Source organism: Phoenix dactylifera, unplaced genomic scaffold (genome assembly GCF_009389715.1).
Source record: "Phoenix dactylifera cultivar Barhee BC4 unplaced genomic scaffold, palm_55x_up_171113_PBpolish2nd_filt_p 000692F, whole genome shotgun sequence".
NCBI lineage: Eukaryota > Viridiplantae > Streptophyta > Magnoliopsida > Arecales > Arecaceae > Phoenix > Phoenix dactylifera.
In genome coordinates, this window is record NW_024068075.1 from 110,178 (window position 1) to 127,736 (window position 17,559).

Consider the following 17,559-nt stretch of genomic DNA (forward strand, 5'->3'; position numbering starts at 1 on the left):
GTTAGCGAGGAAATAAGAGGAGCCTCTAAGTTGCTGCCGCATCTCAAGTTCCTGCATCTAAAGGACTGTCCTGAGCTAATAGCTCTTCCGAAAGGTCTGGGGCATGCCACCAACTTGCAGCGCTTGCAAATTGGTGGGCACCCACAACCTGAGAGAAATCAAGAACCTCCCCTCCTTAACTGATATGCTCCACATCGAGAGAAACCTAAGGTTGGAAAGAGTATCCAACTTTTCCTCCCTGAAATCTTTGCAAATACTGAATTGTCCGAGGTTACAGCACGTGGAGAATCTTGATAAGTTGCAATTCCTGGGCCTGACACATCCTTTTGCAGTGCAGGAGACTTCAAAGATACCATTGCTGGAGTGCGTCCCACAGTGGTTATTGAACCTACTCGGGCCGCATCAAAATGCTCCGACTACAGTGCAGAATCTTAGAAAATTTAGACTGAAATGCAGCTCACCACTGTTTGAGAGCTTCCTTAAGGATGCACCAAATTGGCCCATCATTCAGTGGATCCCTGAGGTCTGGATCGAAGACATAGATGGTCCCTCCTGGATACGGTATACCAAAAGATCCTCTTCCACCTTTCAAACCAACGTGCAACCAGAAGAGTTTGCAAGTGACCTCTCTTGAGCAAGGTGATTTCCACTTCCATCATGTTCCCATTTCCCTCATTAATTTGTTTATCGCCATTAGACCAGCTGCCATATATAGATGCCGTTAATCTCATATATATTAATTTTCTCTATTCCCAGAGACAATTTCGTGCGGATTTAGCAGTTGGGAGGGACGTGCCCAGTGTTTTTAGCTTTTTTTTTCCTCATGTCAACTTTGTATTGGATTTGGATATCTACTCTGTAATTTCTATTTCTTAGTGTTTGGATGGTATTATATCATTATCCTGAATGTATCCTTAAGAATTCATATGCAATAAATCATGATTTCACTCACACTCTCCATCTTTTCTATTTATTTTCCTTCCGGATCAATCTTTTTTCGTTTTTTTTTTTTTTTTTTTTTTGAGAGGATGCTTCTCGATCAATCTTAGAGATAAACTTCCAGAACTGCTACTGTTTGATCTCGGTACTTCTTTTACGTTACTTTTGATATTAAAGATTGGCCAGATCTGAAAAAACTGTGATGTTACAGCAGACGAGAAGCTTCAAACAGCCAAATCATCTCCAAGATAGCATAAGAACAGAATATATTTTAAATTTCATGTAGTACTAGGCCTAATTTGCTTGCAGCTTGCAATTGGGAAACCAGAGGGACTAATCTATGTCCAGAAGCTCGCCTGGGGTGTTTGTCCTTTTGATCGTAGGAATTGATGCACAATTAGACTCTCGAAATAGACTTGCAAAGAATCTGGCATTGTGCACAATTACGGCGAACTCAAGTATTTAGTCCATGTTTGGAATTATTATTGATGTTAGAGCTTTTGGTAATAGAGTTTTTAACAAAAACTTAACTATATTTTTAAAATATCGTAGAACTTTAACATCTATTTAACAATCAAAATTAATATATATATATATATTAAAATAATAATAATAATCAATATATAATATAATAATAGTAGTAACGTAGTATTATCATAATATTAGTATAGTATAATACAATATTACAATATATTATTAGTTAATAATAATAATACATATTTTCATATAATTATTATTATATATTAATGATGGTGTGTGTAAAGAGGGCTAAGAATGAATTTCAGAAAATTTTTATGCGGAAAGAACGGGTTAAACATTTTAACCTAAAATATGCTTGATATTTCAGATGTTTTGACTCTGGTACCAGTCGAAGACAGTCTTCAACTGCACATCACATGTGGCGCGGGCTCAGTCCCAATAAATAGGGTGACACCCGCGCGTGCCTATCAAAGCACTCATCACATGAGCCCCCGGGTGGAGAGCCACGCTTCGTCACACGATCACGCGTGAGAGTTTCCGGAAATTGGATAATCTCCACTAATCCTTTGCTTTGACACCAAATATCACAAAGCCCTCAGATCCCGAGGATTGTGTGATTCAAATAAATATGCATAAATCACAACTTCTTGTGATTTGAAGATTGAGATCATATCTCAACCATAAAAGATTAGATCTCTTACCTTTAGAAGGAGGTTCCTTCAAGGATGCTTCGCAGCCGCACAAGCGTCCGGCCTCGATGACTCGTCCACGCGAAGCTCCGGAATAATCAGCTTCCCGGGGAGTGCTAGCTCGCAGGGAGGCAGAAGGTTGGCTGAAAGGGAGAAGAAGGAAGAAGATGGACCTTCACAGCTTAAGAACTCCTTCTTGGGCTTTCACCTTCAGAGCTACTCTCTCCTCTCACTCTCTTTCTCTGGTGCTCTTTTTATATAGAGAAGAAGGGAAGAGGGGTGGCCTATTTATAGGCCAAGAAAGAGGAGAGGTGTCCCTATGAGGTGTCCGATGAGATGTCCTACCAGGACACATGTCACACATGCAAGAAAAAGAGATGTCCTGCTCCGCCACGTGTCACGCATGCAAAGGGGTGAGGTGGCCTGGAGGGCGATGTCATGGATAACCTCATGAGGCAGATGAGGTCATGGATGACATCAAGAGGAGTGTGAGGTGTCCAGGCCACCACATGTCACACATGCAAGCAAAAGAAGTATCCTGCTCCGCCACATGTCACGTATACAAGCAAAAGAGGTGTCCTGCTCCACCATGTGTCACGCATGTAAGCAAAAGAGGTGTCCTACTCCGCCATGTGTCACGCATGCAAAGGGTTGAGGTGGCCTAGAGGGCGATCGGGGATGTGGATCCCACATACAGTATGTGGGTCCCACCTAAGCAGGACGTGGGTCCCACATACAGTATGTGGGTCCCACCTAGGCAGGACGTGGGTCCTACATAGGGAAGGAAGTCCTAGTCATACTAGGATCATAATTGATTTTAATCCAATTTGACTCGAGCCAAATCTGATTTGGTTGGGGGTAAATTAGACATTTTTACCAAATCAATTTTTGTGTCAATTACGGTTTTACCAATTTCAAATCATATTTGAATTTGGTCAAGCCCAATCTCTATTACTCAATCAAAATTGAGTCTAATCAATGATCCAATCACCAATTAACTTCTCCAAGTAACAATTGCTTAGGGCAATCAGTCAATCACATTGACTATTTTACCTCTAGACGATTCTCAATCGTCAATCAGCCATTTGATCAATCCAGAAACTTCTAAGCGTGTGACCTTACAGGTTCGAACCTAAGCCGGTAGTACAAGAATACTTCCTGCACTAATCGAAGTAACATCTAGCAATGGGACCCGACGACCGGATAGGCCGAATAGATGCAAAGCAACATTTTAGAACCTATGGACTGTGGTTACCGCATAATTCATCCTCTTGACCACAAATGCCCAAGACGGGTTAAGAGTCTGTCAACTCTAAAACTATCCATCCAGAAATGTGTTTCAATTCAATAAGTTAAATGATAGTGATTTGACTTTTTCTGGCCAGGGTACTACTTAATTGAAAACACAAGGCATTCATCCTTATTTCTAAGGAAGGTCAATCCCATCTTGATCTGCAACTGACTACCACAAGTACTTAACTGGACCTAAAAATCTTTCGTCGCTGGATTAGAAATCCAGGTAGTCCGGCACCAAAGTATAGTGAGTTGCTTGTAAACCACCGGTTGCAATCTCAAGTCTAAAGGATACATATACCCATATCCACTCGGAACAACTCTTGACAAGAGAGAGTCCGTCAATTGATCACATTCAGTGAACGTACACTACCATTCACCTATATACCATACTAATATCTTTATACTCTTTGGTTTGGAAGACAACCAACAAATATGATACACAATGACCTACGTCCGATAATACTACCATCCTATTAATAGTATATCATACGGTCATGAATATTTAAGGATCTGTGTGACAAAATCATATTTCATTACGCAAAGCAGTCCTAAGGACTTGATCACATCGGAGTTTGTGAAGATGTTCTGGTGATGAATAAATACCATGTTATTTTTAATTGATTCAAATACATTTACAATCAACAATTTGATTGGATTTAAGACACAATTCTCAACAATTAATATATTATTACATTATAACAATATTATTATTATATATGAATGTGGTATTATTATTTTATCATAATATTACAATAGTATTATATTACAATACTATTTTCATGTTAATATAATATAGTTCAAAGTATTGTTAATATTTAATTTACATATTATATTTAAATCTAAATATTATACTGAATAATGTAATAACTACAAATTTTAGAAATATTTTGGTCATACAAATAGCTTTTTAACGGGCTTCAAAAAGTACTTTTAGGAAAAAATCTCTAAATTGGCGCTTTGCAAAGTAGAGAATTTTCTTGTGTAAGATTTTTTTACCAAGTACACATATATCGGCTACAAATTTGGATTGTAAACGGGTTTGTTCTAATATGACCCATTTATTAAATAAACTAGTTTTAGATTTAGTGTCCGGGACCATTTAACTGTCGTTCCATTTAATAGTTTCCTCGGCCGGTACAATTATAACATGAATACAATTACAACATGATACGTTTACAATTCATCTAAAATACATTTAACTGATCTATTTATTAAATGGATTAGGAAAGCTACAATGTTACCTATTTAATAAATAAGTGGATTCCTGTTATGGAATTTTCGGCTGATCCTACAAATAGGTTGGGTTCGTATTAAATTATTTCTAGTCTCACTCGTATTTTTGATCCATATTTGATCCGACTCGGCCCACTTGCCATTCTGAAATTTGCTTCATAAAATAATATAAAAATCAAGGGTATATTTGCCCATTATAGAATTTTAATAGTATAAATGCACAACATTTCGACGTACGACCATCATTGGACCTATTTGATTTGGTTCTAATATTTCCTTTCCAAAAAGTGGTTTTTATTGGTAGCGATAGATATAATGACAAACAAAACCTTTTATCCTATACAGTGGTCAAAAAAAACTTTATTTATTTTTTATTTTTTATGAGACTAGGAGTCTAAGCAATCACTCTGTGGTGAAAAACTTAGAAAACTAAGAAAACTTAGAAAACTAACTTATTACTAAGATGGGCATCTTTAGAGATTTTTTTTTCTTTTGGGTACAATATGTGAGTTAAAAGGAGTACTCGAGAAGGCTATAAATCCAGATTTTGGTTCGACCCCCAAATGCCAACTTGCTCTTTTAAACGCATTTTTGGTTATTTTAGGGACAGAACATTTTCTTATGATGAAAACTTTAGAATGGATTCGTAAAACTTTTCTCAAGTAACTCTATCGTCCTTCACTCTGCACTTCTTTTTTTTAAGTCATGTATAGCTCATTACTTTATTTTCTAAATAAATTTTTTTTTTAATGAGGAAAACTAGGGAGCCCCACCTAGCTTTCCCAAGCCCCATCCCACACTTATCAAAACTAGCCCTACATAGTTTCACAAGTAAATATTCTACTATTTTAAATAAAACCATAATTATCCCTAGTGCATTACCACCATGTGCCCCCAACCCAAATATTCTTTGATACTAAAAATATTTCCTTAAATATATATTAAGTTTTATGATACTTTAGAAATATAGTTATGAAATAATAAATAGCTTTTTTATTAAAAGTTCTACTAGCAAAAGCTTTACTACCCTACAAACAATACCAAATAGAGTCTTACTTGGCCTCTCTCATATATTTAATCGCATAACACATACAAAATTGAAGGCAAAGTTGACCATATTTTTCTTGGTACACGAGTCAGAGAGAAAGTAATCAATATTTGTACTAATACATCTCCATTAAAAGAAAATTGGCATTATTTGTACTAATACATCTCCATTAAAGAAAAATTCTTGAATAACAACAAAATAATTTTTCATTGCAAAGGATTAAATATAATATTTTACTTGACATATATAAATAAAATAATTTTATGATGGCAAAACAGTGTTTTCATGAAATCATATATTAGTGACAACAAAAATATTATCATAAAACTCCTTAGACACTTTTGTAACAACAAAATATTGTCACAGTATTTAATTATAGATGATGACCGAACTTTTATCATGAAAACCTTTGAAGTCTTCTGACATTGATGTTCGTCATAAAAAATCTTTAGTGACAATAATAAAATTTTCTATGGTATAAGTGATATTTATCTTCTTTCTATAGTTTTGTTTGGCATCAGAACTATAGTGATAGCCTTTTGTGACTATTATTAAATATCTTGACCCATATTAATTATTTATGACCAATTTTTTTCTTTCATAAAAGATAATCCAAAATTCTGTAATTTGCGGTAACCGTTAATTGTCATCATAAATTGCATTCTTTTTGCGACAAACATCTATATTATCACAAGTAAGACTGCAAATAGTTCAAGTTGACCCACGACCCAATCCACTTAAACCCAATCCAAACCCGATTCAAGGACCCATGGGGCCGGGTCGGGTTTAAAATTTGGACCTATTCTATATTTAAGGTCAGATCTGGGTTTGTTGAGTTCTAACCTGACTCGACCCGATCCAACCTAGTTGTTATATGGGTCTAATTTGAATCTTCTAACCTATTACCCCGACTTGACCTGACTCGACACAAGTTATGTGGTTTTTATGTTAGCATGTAATTGAATGAACTTCAATTGCATAATAATTTAGCAAGAAAAGTAGGTTAAAAAAGCAATAAACCATAAAATGATAAAATCTTTAATTACCTTTGTTGTTTGATTATTTGACCTTGTTCCTTGTTTTACTCCATGATATATAAAGCACTAATCATAGAATGGTTGTGAAAGTTTATTTTAATTGATGATTTAACTCACATACAGGTCTTAGCATGTCGAAAATCTATAAACTATATTTATAAACTTCATCTGTGCACAATATGGTTGAAATGAAATCATAGTGCTTGGAAGCACTAGAAATTGTGTGCCAAAAATTTGAAGAACCATTTAATGGTCCCATCCACATTAGTCTATTAGTTTGAAATAAATGTTGTCGTCATCCCAAACAATTCAATCTGATTTTATTCATATGACATAGCGGACGTTGTGGCAAACTAGATAGCCGAGTGATATCCTTGGATGAAAAGTTAGACTTTTAGATTGTAGATTGATATTGGGACTGACTTGGCATTTTTATCCATTGCTTTGTTTTAGTCTATTAGATATCTTTAAACATAATAATTTATATAATTCATGGAGTTTGCTCGACTTTTGCAATTCTTTTCAATTGCTTTCCAAGCCTTGTTGGAAAAAATTATCATGTTGAATGTGTCATAACATGCTTCCAAAGTGATATTCATGTCTTACGATAAAGCTGGGATTTTATTTTGTCTAAATTTAACTCTTTCACTTTAGATCAACTCCCATATGTGTGGCCCAATCCCAATCTAAATTAGAATTTTTTGGGTTGAGATGGAGTTATACAAGGATCTGACCCGACCCGAATGATCCATTGGGTTAAAAATTTTTAGCCATGGATCTGACCCGACCTGATCTTCTAGTGGGTTAGGTTTGGGTCCAATATTAGGACCCGAACAAGACACTGGATTGGGTCGGGGCCATTCATAATCGGTCCAACCCAGCCCATCTGCACCCTTAATCATAAGTCAGTCAATACAGTAAAATAGTTTTCATGTAATGGAAGCTGGAAAACTTGGGCTCAAAGTCTTCATAGCATTGGATCAAGGACCTAATGGTGGCTTTGGCAATCAACTGATAGGCGGAAGACAGTTTGGCAATTTGTGCAAGGGTGATAATGTTGGGAATTGTATCCTAAATGTCAATCGTCAGCATATTGATGATTAAATTTTGTAAATGAATTGATAAATTAATAAAGTATTATTTGGCATTATTCATCATTTCATCTTCAAATGAACTCTTATATGATGAAGTCCTTAGGACTTATGTTATGATAAAGGAGGATTTATCTTTGAGTCCTTAAACTTGTTCGCAACCAAATGATATGTTGTTACTAGGACGACAAACATTATCGAGATTAGGTCGTTGTGTGACATATACGTTGGTTGTCCTCTTAACCAAGGAGTGTGGAGACACTGGTATGCCATACAGGTGAAGTGTAGGAGTACATTTCACTGAACGTGACCAATTCCGGAATACTCTACTGTCGAGAGATGTTCCGAGTAGATATGGGTATAAGTTTGGCCCTTTGACCTGAGACCGCAACCTGTGACTAGCAAGCAACTCACTGTACTTGGGGTACGGACTACCAGAATTTCTAATTCAGTGACGGAAGATCACTGGGTGCAGTCAAGTACTTTGCGTAATCAGTTGTGAGTCGAGATGGAATTGACCCCTCCTGTAAACAGGAGATAATGTCTTGTGATTAATTTAGCAAAATCTTGGCCAGGATAATCTCAGTGAGGAGTCACAGGATATCTAAAGTTAATCACATTATGGATGTACTAATTATAGGGTTGACAGTGAGCTCTAAGTCATCCTGGCATAGGAGTCAAAGGGATTGAAATTATACAGTAACCATAGTCCAGGGTTCCAGAATATTTGCTTCGCATATATTCGGCCTATCCGGACGTCGGGTACCATTGCTAGATGGTCACATCGATTAGTATAAGAAGATGTTCCTATACTACCGGCTTAGGTTCGAACCTATGAGGTCACACGCATAGAAGTTTCTAGGTTGATCAAATGGCTGATTGATGATTAAGAATCATTCAGGGATAATTTGGTCAATTCGATTGACAAATTATCCAAAGTAAAAGTTGCATTAAAATAATTATTAAATTATTGGAGGACTAAATTAGCAATTAGATTGCTAATGAACTCAATTTGAATTGAGTAATTGGGCTTAGGTTGAGCCAAATTGAATAGAATTCAATTTGGGCTGCATCAGGGTTTGACCTAATTGGATTGGATTCAACCCAAGTAGATTGAGCTTGACCCAATTGATGGGACTTGACCCAATTGGATTGGGATTGATCCAAATCAATTAGAGACCTTATTGATGAGGATTATGATCAAATAATCAAAATTGGATAAGGAGAAGAATCCCTAAATTTTAGGAACCCATCTTTATCTTCTTGGAGAAGAATGATACCTTTAATTTATTCCCAATATTTTCTATGCCTATCCTCTTTATTTTTGGCCAAAATTGGCGTGAGAAGAGAGAGGCGTGGGGCTATAACTCCTATAAAATTGGCACCTTAAATCTTTCTAGAAAGATTTAGATGAATTTCCTAATTTGTAGGGATTGCATGGTGCATGAAATAGGGTGGTCCTGCGGCTGAACTTTGGAGGCATGAATTCCTATCTTTATGGATCCAAAATGCACGAAATCTGGATATGTTTATCTCTTCTTAGCTGCCAAAACTACCAGAATTTTTTTGGGAATTTTATCAGCCGAATTTGTTGGCTAAATTAGGTGTGAGGCGTGGGGTGGTCTTTTGGCTATAAAAGACCCCCATGCCTTGGGTTCAAGATATACCATATTTAGAGGTTTCAAAAAATTCTGAAAAAATTTTCTGAGGGCCTCCATCCCTTCTTCTCCTTCTTCCTCACGTCCATCCTCCATATCCTTGAGGAACAAACAAAGGTTGAGTGTTTTAGAAGAGACAGCTTCAGCCATTGCAACGTTCCTGGTGCGAGCTAGCACTCCCCGCGGAAGACGATCTACCTAGGGCTTCGCGTGTACTTCTCATAGAGGCCATTCGTATGCGTGGCTGCAAAGTCAAAGATCAGATCCACAAGTTTCTTCCATCATAAAAGGTATTAAATTCTATATTAAATCTTTTTATTATGGAGTCAGAGTCTAGGTCTGATTCCTCCGAGGTTTAACCCTCCTTTGGGGCTCCTCACGAAGTTATCTTCCAGAATCCATTCGATGGATATTCGGAGATTAATCGGAATAGAGTGTTTAACTTTCAGATCTGATAGTTAATCATGCATGAATATTTTAGCATAATTGTTTAAAACGATTCCGGCATAATCCTATGTATTCTTAAGGTGCTGATTTTCTAGATTTGATCTTGTAAGAATGCATGAATTAAATTGTTTGATTCGGTTTTTCCACTGCGTTTTAAAAACTTAAAAAGAACTCGTATGGCTTGATCCCCCTTATGAAGGGGTACGTAGGCAACCTGATCAGGTTCAGCCCATGGTTTAAAAAAAAAAAAAATTCAGCATGTTTAATACCGAAGAACCTAGGATCCACTTTCCAGTGGTATCAGAGCCAGGTTCATGTTTAAAACTTTTATGTTTTAATTTTTGCAATTAAATCTGAAATCATGAGCATGCTTAAATTAGATCTAAAGTATTTTTTATGATTGATTTAATTGCTGATTATGCATGATTAACTAGATCTGAAATTTTGGATGCATATGATGCATATTTGTGTTAAGATTTGTAACATAAATAAATCTGAAATCATAATATTGTTTAGATTAGATCTAAAATAAAGTTTATGATTCATATGATCCTTTGATTTTAATGAACAAATCAGATCTGAAAATAAAAGTAAAAAAAAAAACAAATACATAAGATGTATGTTTGTTTGTATTAATTCATGTTGTTATGTATATGTGATGCATGAACATTAAATATAATGACTTAAACATGAATTAAATCTGATTACATGTGATTAATTACAAAAAACTCGATCTGAAAATATGTTTTAAGAACTGAAAGATTGTAATTAATATGTAATTAAAAAAGAAATATGCAATGATCAAAACTTTCATAAGTCTAAACTTAATTGAGAATTAAGTATTATGAAATAGAATTTGTACTAATTAATTGACATTGCATAATTCTTTGGGCATATGGGTTAGCTTGTAATGAGAGCACAAAAAGTGCGATCTAAGTACCAATTAACTTAGCCTAATGCTAGCAAAATAATGATAAATAATAGGTGTTAACATTTACATGATTAAATATTTATCCTTAGCACTTATTATAATTTTTATCATTATATAAATTCATCTCTTTCCAGCTGCAGAACAGAGCCCAGATTCAGCCGTTCGCAAGCACCTCAGCATCCTTGCCGCATCCATGAGCCGCATCAACCCTCTCAAAGACCCGTCCGAGTCTTACGATCTGTGATCGAATCATGCCATCCAGATCCTCATCGGAGTGCACGCGTGCATCCCAGTCTTCCGCGTCCACGCTCCTTCCGGCCGTACGCGTGCAAAATCCACCGCGATTCCAGCCTCTCCCAGACATCCCGCGTCCGTGATCTCAGCGTACGCGTCCCAGCTCTTCCGTCTTCCCTCGCAGTCCACGCATCCCCAGCTCCAAACCTCCTTCCGTTCGCGATCAGATCTCGCCAGCGTCCGCAACCATCCAGCGCATCTCCCGCGTCCCAGTTCACAGCAGAGTCCAGATCTTTCCTTCCGCATCTCGTGGCGATTCCCCCGCGTTCCAAGCCCTGCTACAGCTCCCATCCGAGTCTGATTCTCCTGCGATCCCTCATCCCGTGTCCGTGTAACCTCCCAGCGTCGGATCCTTGCCGCGTCTGCAAGCCAGCCGTCCGCTTCAATCGCGTCCGCGTGCAAACTCCATCCATCCATGTTCCACCTCCTAGCGACGGATCTTTGCCACGTCTGCAAGCCAACCGTCCGTGATGATCTCGTGCATCAGATCCCCTAGCATCCCGCAAAAGGTTTCCGCGTCCGATTCTCCCGCTATCCACAGCCTCATCCGGTCCATCTCCACCGCGTGCGAAGAAGGGATCGAAGGCCAGCTTGAGACCTCTCTCGGTTGGGGGGGAGAGTTGTTATATATATCCCCATTGAAAAACAGAGAGGAGTTCATTCAAAAAAAAAAAACAGAGGAGCCCCTGTTATTCAAAAGAAAAAGAAAGAGAACAGGGGAGCCCCTGTTTCCGAAAGAATAGAAAAAAATGAGAAAAGAGGGACTAAATGTTTGAATTGAGTGGCTAATTTCTTAGGGAGGGAGATGGAGGAACCTTTGATGTATTACTCTTTGAAGTAAACTCTAAACTTTTGCCTTGAATGAATTATATTTACTGATATGTTTTTGATCCATGCATAGTTATTTCGTAGATAGCTCTTTAATGGATTATGATTATTGATATATGGATTGCTTTAGTATTTGATTCGTCGTAGACGTAGAAAGCAACGACGAATGCTTAGAAATTGAGTTCATATGTTCATGAAACATATACCATGATTAGATCTATCCTACTATTCATTTTTAATCAAGAACCATAGAGTTTATTTCTTGGATGCAATATCGTCAAGGGAGATTCCAGATCCCTACCATCTTTATTTTATTAAACTTTGTTTATTGCTATATTGTTTTCCGATTTTAATTTCTAAAAATCAAAACATAATTTTAATCCACAAATTTATTAAATTAATTAATCTAAATTATATTAAACAATCTCATATTACATTTCGTTCCCTGAGGATTCGACCTCGGACTTCCGAGAATTTACTACTTGTGCGATTCTCCTGCACTTGGAGAACAATTTTATTTTTGCATCAAGTTTTTGGCGGCGTTGCCGGGGAAACGGCTGATTTATTATTATAATTTTAGATTTAATTTTTACTTTAGTAGTTAGTCTTTTTCTTTCGAAGAAAAAAAAATTTCTTTACTGCTGTTTTTTTTATTCCCTGCACAGTCTGCATCAAACTCTGATATCAACGTAATTAACCGTCTGATTGAACTCAAATTTGGTCTTCAAGTGCAGGACCTATGTTTCTTTCATTTGAACGGTCTGATTGATATTCTGAAACTTTAAGACTGTTAGATTAATACGAAAACTTGCTGCTTTCTGTTTTGAATTTTCTGCATTTAATTGTTTTAGAATCAGAATTTTATTGTTATCATATCTCATTAACCCTTGTTGCTAATTGAAAATTGAAAAAAAAAAAACCTAAAATTTCAAATTTCAAATTTCAGAATTCAAAATTTCAAACTTCAATTCATAAAATTTAAAAAAATAAATAATTTGCTTGATCACCTATTCAATGAAATTTAATGTCATGTCATAAAATATTAAAAAAAAATCTCTTGATTGTTGCATATAGTATAAGGCATCAGCATAAAATATTCTAAGGGCTGAACCTATTTAAAAAGATAAGGTCGGAATTTCATCACTCGTCCTTAGCCCAAAAATCACCCCATTGCATAAATATCCCTAAGCTTAATTAAAATCAACTAGACGTTGGCCCCTAAGGACATTCGAGCTCCATAGGACGAAGACCACCGAAAGTTGCACCAATTTCGCTCTGTGGCTTAGTTGATGTCTAGGCAAGCTTTGTCCCTATAAGGGAGACAGTTCATCTGTTCGAGGCAAGTGGGTTTTAAGTGGGACCTTTGCGAACGCATCGTGACCCCTCCACTTACCTGGGAGCTTACCTGGTCAACTCGGTTCATTAGACCGGATTGGAGGCTTAGGTGCCCTCTTCAAACCAGTTAGGAGCTGTCTAGAAATTTAAGAAAAATATTAGAAATTGAGGTATAATGTTTAGTTGCATGTGTGATTGTGAATAGGTTTTTTGTTTTAGGGTGTAGTTTTAGGGTATCCTTAGTTGGTACTTACATTTATATTTATTTATTTATTTATTTTTAAAAAAAAATAAAAAAAATAATTAAATTTTGTATGCTAGGTTGGAATAGGGACGACACCGGTCGATTAAGTCGTACAACTATAGATCGTTCTTTAGGACACATCCTTGAAATTCCTTCGCAGTATCTCACACCTTGTGAGATGGCAAATTTTTCTGATGATGTAAGAAGTCACCATTGGTGATGAAGGTAGACCCCCAGTTATGACACTTCGACAATACTTACATCCCACTAGGACTAGTCAACCTTCATGCATGATTATTCCTGAAAATGTAGGATACTTTGAAATCAAACCAGGAGTAATTCAATTGCTGCCAAAGTATCATGGAATGGAATCCGAGAACCCTTATCTTCGCCTTAAGGATTTTGAGGAAATTAGCATCACATTTAGAGTGCCAAATGTATCGGAAGATGTCCTTAAATTGACCTTGTTTCCTTTTTCCTTAAAGGACAAAGCCAAAACATGGGCTAAACTCCTTGAGACCTAGATCGCTAGGAACATGGCATGATATGCAAAGAGAATTCTTGAAAAAATTCTTTCCCGCACAAAGGACTAACTTTTTAAAACGGCACATTAGTAACTTCCAACAAAAAGACCATGAAACATTTTATGAATGCTAGGAGAGATTTAAAGATTTGCTTCTCTCTTGTCCTCATCATGGGTTTGAAACATGGAGAACCATTAGTTTCTTTTACGAAGGGTTGTCTCCACAGTTAAAACAATTTATAGAGACTATGTGCAATGGTCTATTTTTGGAAAAGCAACCCGATGAGGCATGGGACTATTTAGACTCTCTCGCAGAGACTGCACAATTATGGGATACAGGGGATAGAGTGAATAAACCTTTGCCTAAGCCTACTAGCATTCCACACGGGGGCCTTTACAACCTTAGTACTCAGAATGATATTCAGGCTAAAATGGCAGCCCTTACTAGGAAGGTAGAGAAAATTGAACTTAGAAGGATTGAACCCGTCAAGACCGTAGAACATAACAACGAGTGTTGTAGGATTTGCGAGATGCCTGGCCATCTCATCACTGATTGCCCCACAATACCCGCATTCAAGGAAGTCTTGCACGATCAGGCCAATGTTATGAATGCCTATCAAAAATCTTTCAATAATCATTTTCGGGTACTTACAACCCTGGATGGAAGAACCATCCAAATTTCAGGTGGAGGAATGACCAACCTCAACAAGTATATAACCCAACTCCTCCACCTCTGCAACCTCATTATGCACACCCACCCCCTCAAAAATCCAGTCTCGAAGAAACTTTGCAATCTTTCATGCAAGGTCAAGCCAAAATCAATGATGAATTAAGAAATCAACTGACAACGCTGACCACTGTTTTAAGTGCTCAAGAGAAAGGTAAGCTACCAGCTCAACCACAACCTAATCCTCAAGTCTATGGCGGTAGTAATGCATCATCTTCAACTTCACATAAAGAGCAAGCAAAGAGTATAATAACTTTGCGAAGTGGAAAGATTATTGACCGACCAGTTCCAGAACAAACACAAGTCATACCTGATTCTGACCCTCCCAAGACAAAAGAAAAGGATAATGAAGAAACTGAAGCACCAACATCTACTGAAAAAATTAAATGTCCTTTTCCTGCACCATTTCCACAAAGATTAAAGCCCTTGTAAAAGCTTGAACCAAACTCTGAAATTCTTGAGCTTTTTAAGCAAGTAAAAATCAATGTACCTCTTCTTGATGCAATCAAACAAGTGCCTTCCTATGCAAAATTTTTAAAAGATTTGTGCACTGTCAAGCGTCGTTTAAATGTCAAGAAGAAGGCATTTCTGGCTGAAAATGTGAGTGCAATTTTACAGCATAATATTCTTCCTAAATATAAGGATCCAGGTTGCCCAACTATCTCGTGCATCATTGGCAATTTTAGGATTGAGCGAGCATTGCTAGATTTAGGAGCGAGTGTGAACTTGTTGCCATATACGGTATATGAGCAACTCGGTTTGGGTGAGTTGAAGCCAACAACTGTGACCTTACAATTAGCTGATAGGTCAGTGAAGGTTCCTAGAGAGATTATCGAAGATGTGTTGGTCCAAGTAGACAAGTTCTATTTTCCTGTTGATTTTATCGTACTGGACACACATCCGGCTTCCAATTCACCATCTCAGATTCCGGTCATCTTAGGACGTCCATTCCTTGCAACTTCTAATGCATTGATCAATTGTAGCAATGGTGTCATGAAGCTTTCTTTTGGCAATATGACTTTGGAACTGAACGTCTTTAGTATAGGCAAACAACCCAGTGATCATGAAAAAAGTAAAGAGGTTGAATGGGTTGAAACCATTGCGGAAGAATATCTGTTAAAAGAAGCATTTACTGAATCAGCCGATAATGGTTTGATAGATTGGTGTTCTGAAGGTACTACTGATGATGTGGTCCCACCTGTTTTAGATAATTCGGATGTCATGATGGTCAATGGGTGGAGACCGAGAATAGAGGAATTTGAACAGTTGCCATCTCGAGAAGCAAAGATAGTACCATCCCATGAACAAACACCTAAGCTCGAGTTGAAACCTTTACCGAAGGAACTCAAGTATGCCTTTCTTGGACCCGAGGACACTTTCCCTATAATCATCTCATCTGATCTTGATCATGCCCAAGAAAGAAAATTACTTGGTATTCTAAAGAATCATAAAGGAGCTTTAGGGTGGTCTATTGCCGACTTGAAGGGGATTAGCCCTTTGATTTGCACGCACCAGATATATTTGGAGGATAATGCCAAAACCACAAGGCAAATGCAACGCAGGTTGAACCCTATGATGAGAGATGTGGTTAAAGCAGAAGTCCTCAAGTTGCTTGATGTGGGTATTATTTATCCAATTTCTGATAGCAAGTGGGTGAGTCCTACTCAAGTCGTGCCCAAGAAAGCAGGTCTGACGGTAGTCAAAAATGATCAGGGTGAACTAGTTCTAACTCGTGTTCCGACGAGTTGGCGCATGTGTGTTGACTACCGAAAATTGAATTTGGTCACTAGGAAAGATCATTTTCCCCTACCCTTCCTAGACCAAGTTTTGGAAAGAGTTGCAGGACACAAATTCTAGTGTTTTCTCGATGGCTATTCCGGATACTACCAAATCGAAATTTCACCTGAGGATCAAGAGAAGACTTCCTTCACTTGTCCTTTTGGCACATTCACTTTCCGTCGGATGCCATTCGGGATGTGTAATGCACCTGCAACATTCCAAAGGTGTATGCTCAGCATTTTTGAAGAAATGAACAAGAAATTTTTAGAAGTGTTTATGGATGATTTCTCTGTTTTTGGCGATTCATCTGATGATTGCCTGTCACATTTACAAGCAGTCTTAGCTCGATGTATGGAAAAGAATCTGATACTGAATTGGGAGAAATGCCACTTCATGGTGCCAAAGGGAATTGTCCTAGGACATATTGTTTCATCGAAGGGCATGGAAGTTGATAGAGCTAAGATTGACCAAATCGCCAAGCTACCTGCACCCAAGACGGTTAGAGATGTTAGATTATTTTTGGGTCATGCCGGATTTTATAGGAGGTTCATCAAGAACTTTAGTGTCATAGCTCGACCATTATGTAACCTCCTATCCCTTGATACACCGTTCAATTGGACCGAAACCTGCCAAGAGGCATTCGAAAAGTTGAAGTCTATGCTTAGCACTGCACCCATCGTGCGACCACCTGATTGGTCATTACCTTTTGAGATCATGTGCGATGCTAGTGACTATGCGATAGGAGCTGTCCTAGGACAACGCAAGGATAATAAGCCATATATCATCTACTATGCAAGCAAAATCTTAAATGATGCTCAAATGAATTACACCACCACCGAGAAGGAATTGCTTGCAGTAGTATTTGCATTAGACAAATTTCGTTCTTATATCCTTGGTGCTCCTATTGTTATCTTTACAGATCATGCAGCGCTAAAATATTTATTGGATAAGAAAGATGCCAAACCACGCTTAATACGATG

The 17,559-nt window shown here is 37.4% G+C and overlaps 1 pseudogene; it reads right to left on the reverse strand.

The window, feature by feature from the left end:
• Positions 1 to 14,151: 14,151 nt before the first annotated feature.
• Positions 14,152 to 14,251, reverse strand: LOC120106925 (annotated as a pseudogene).
• Positions 14,252 to 17,559: the final 3,308 nt, after the last annotated feature.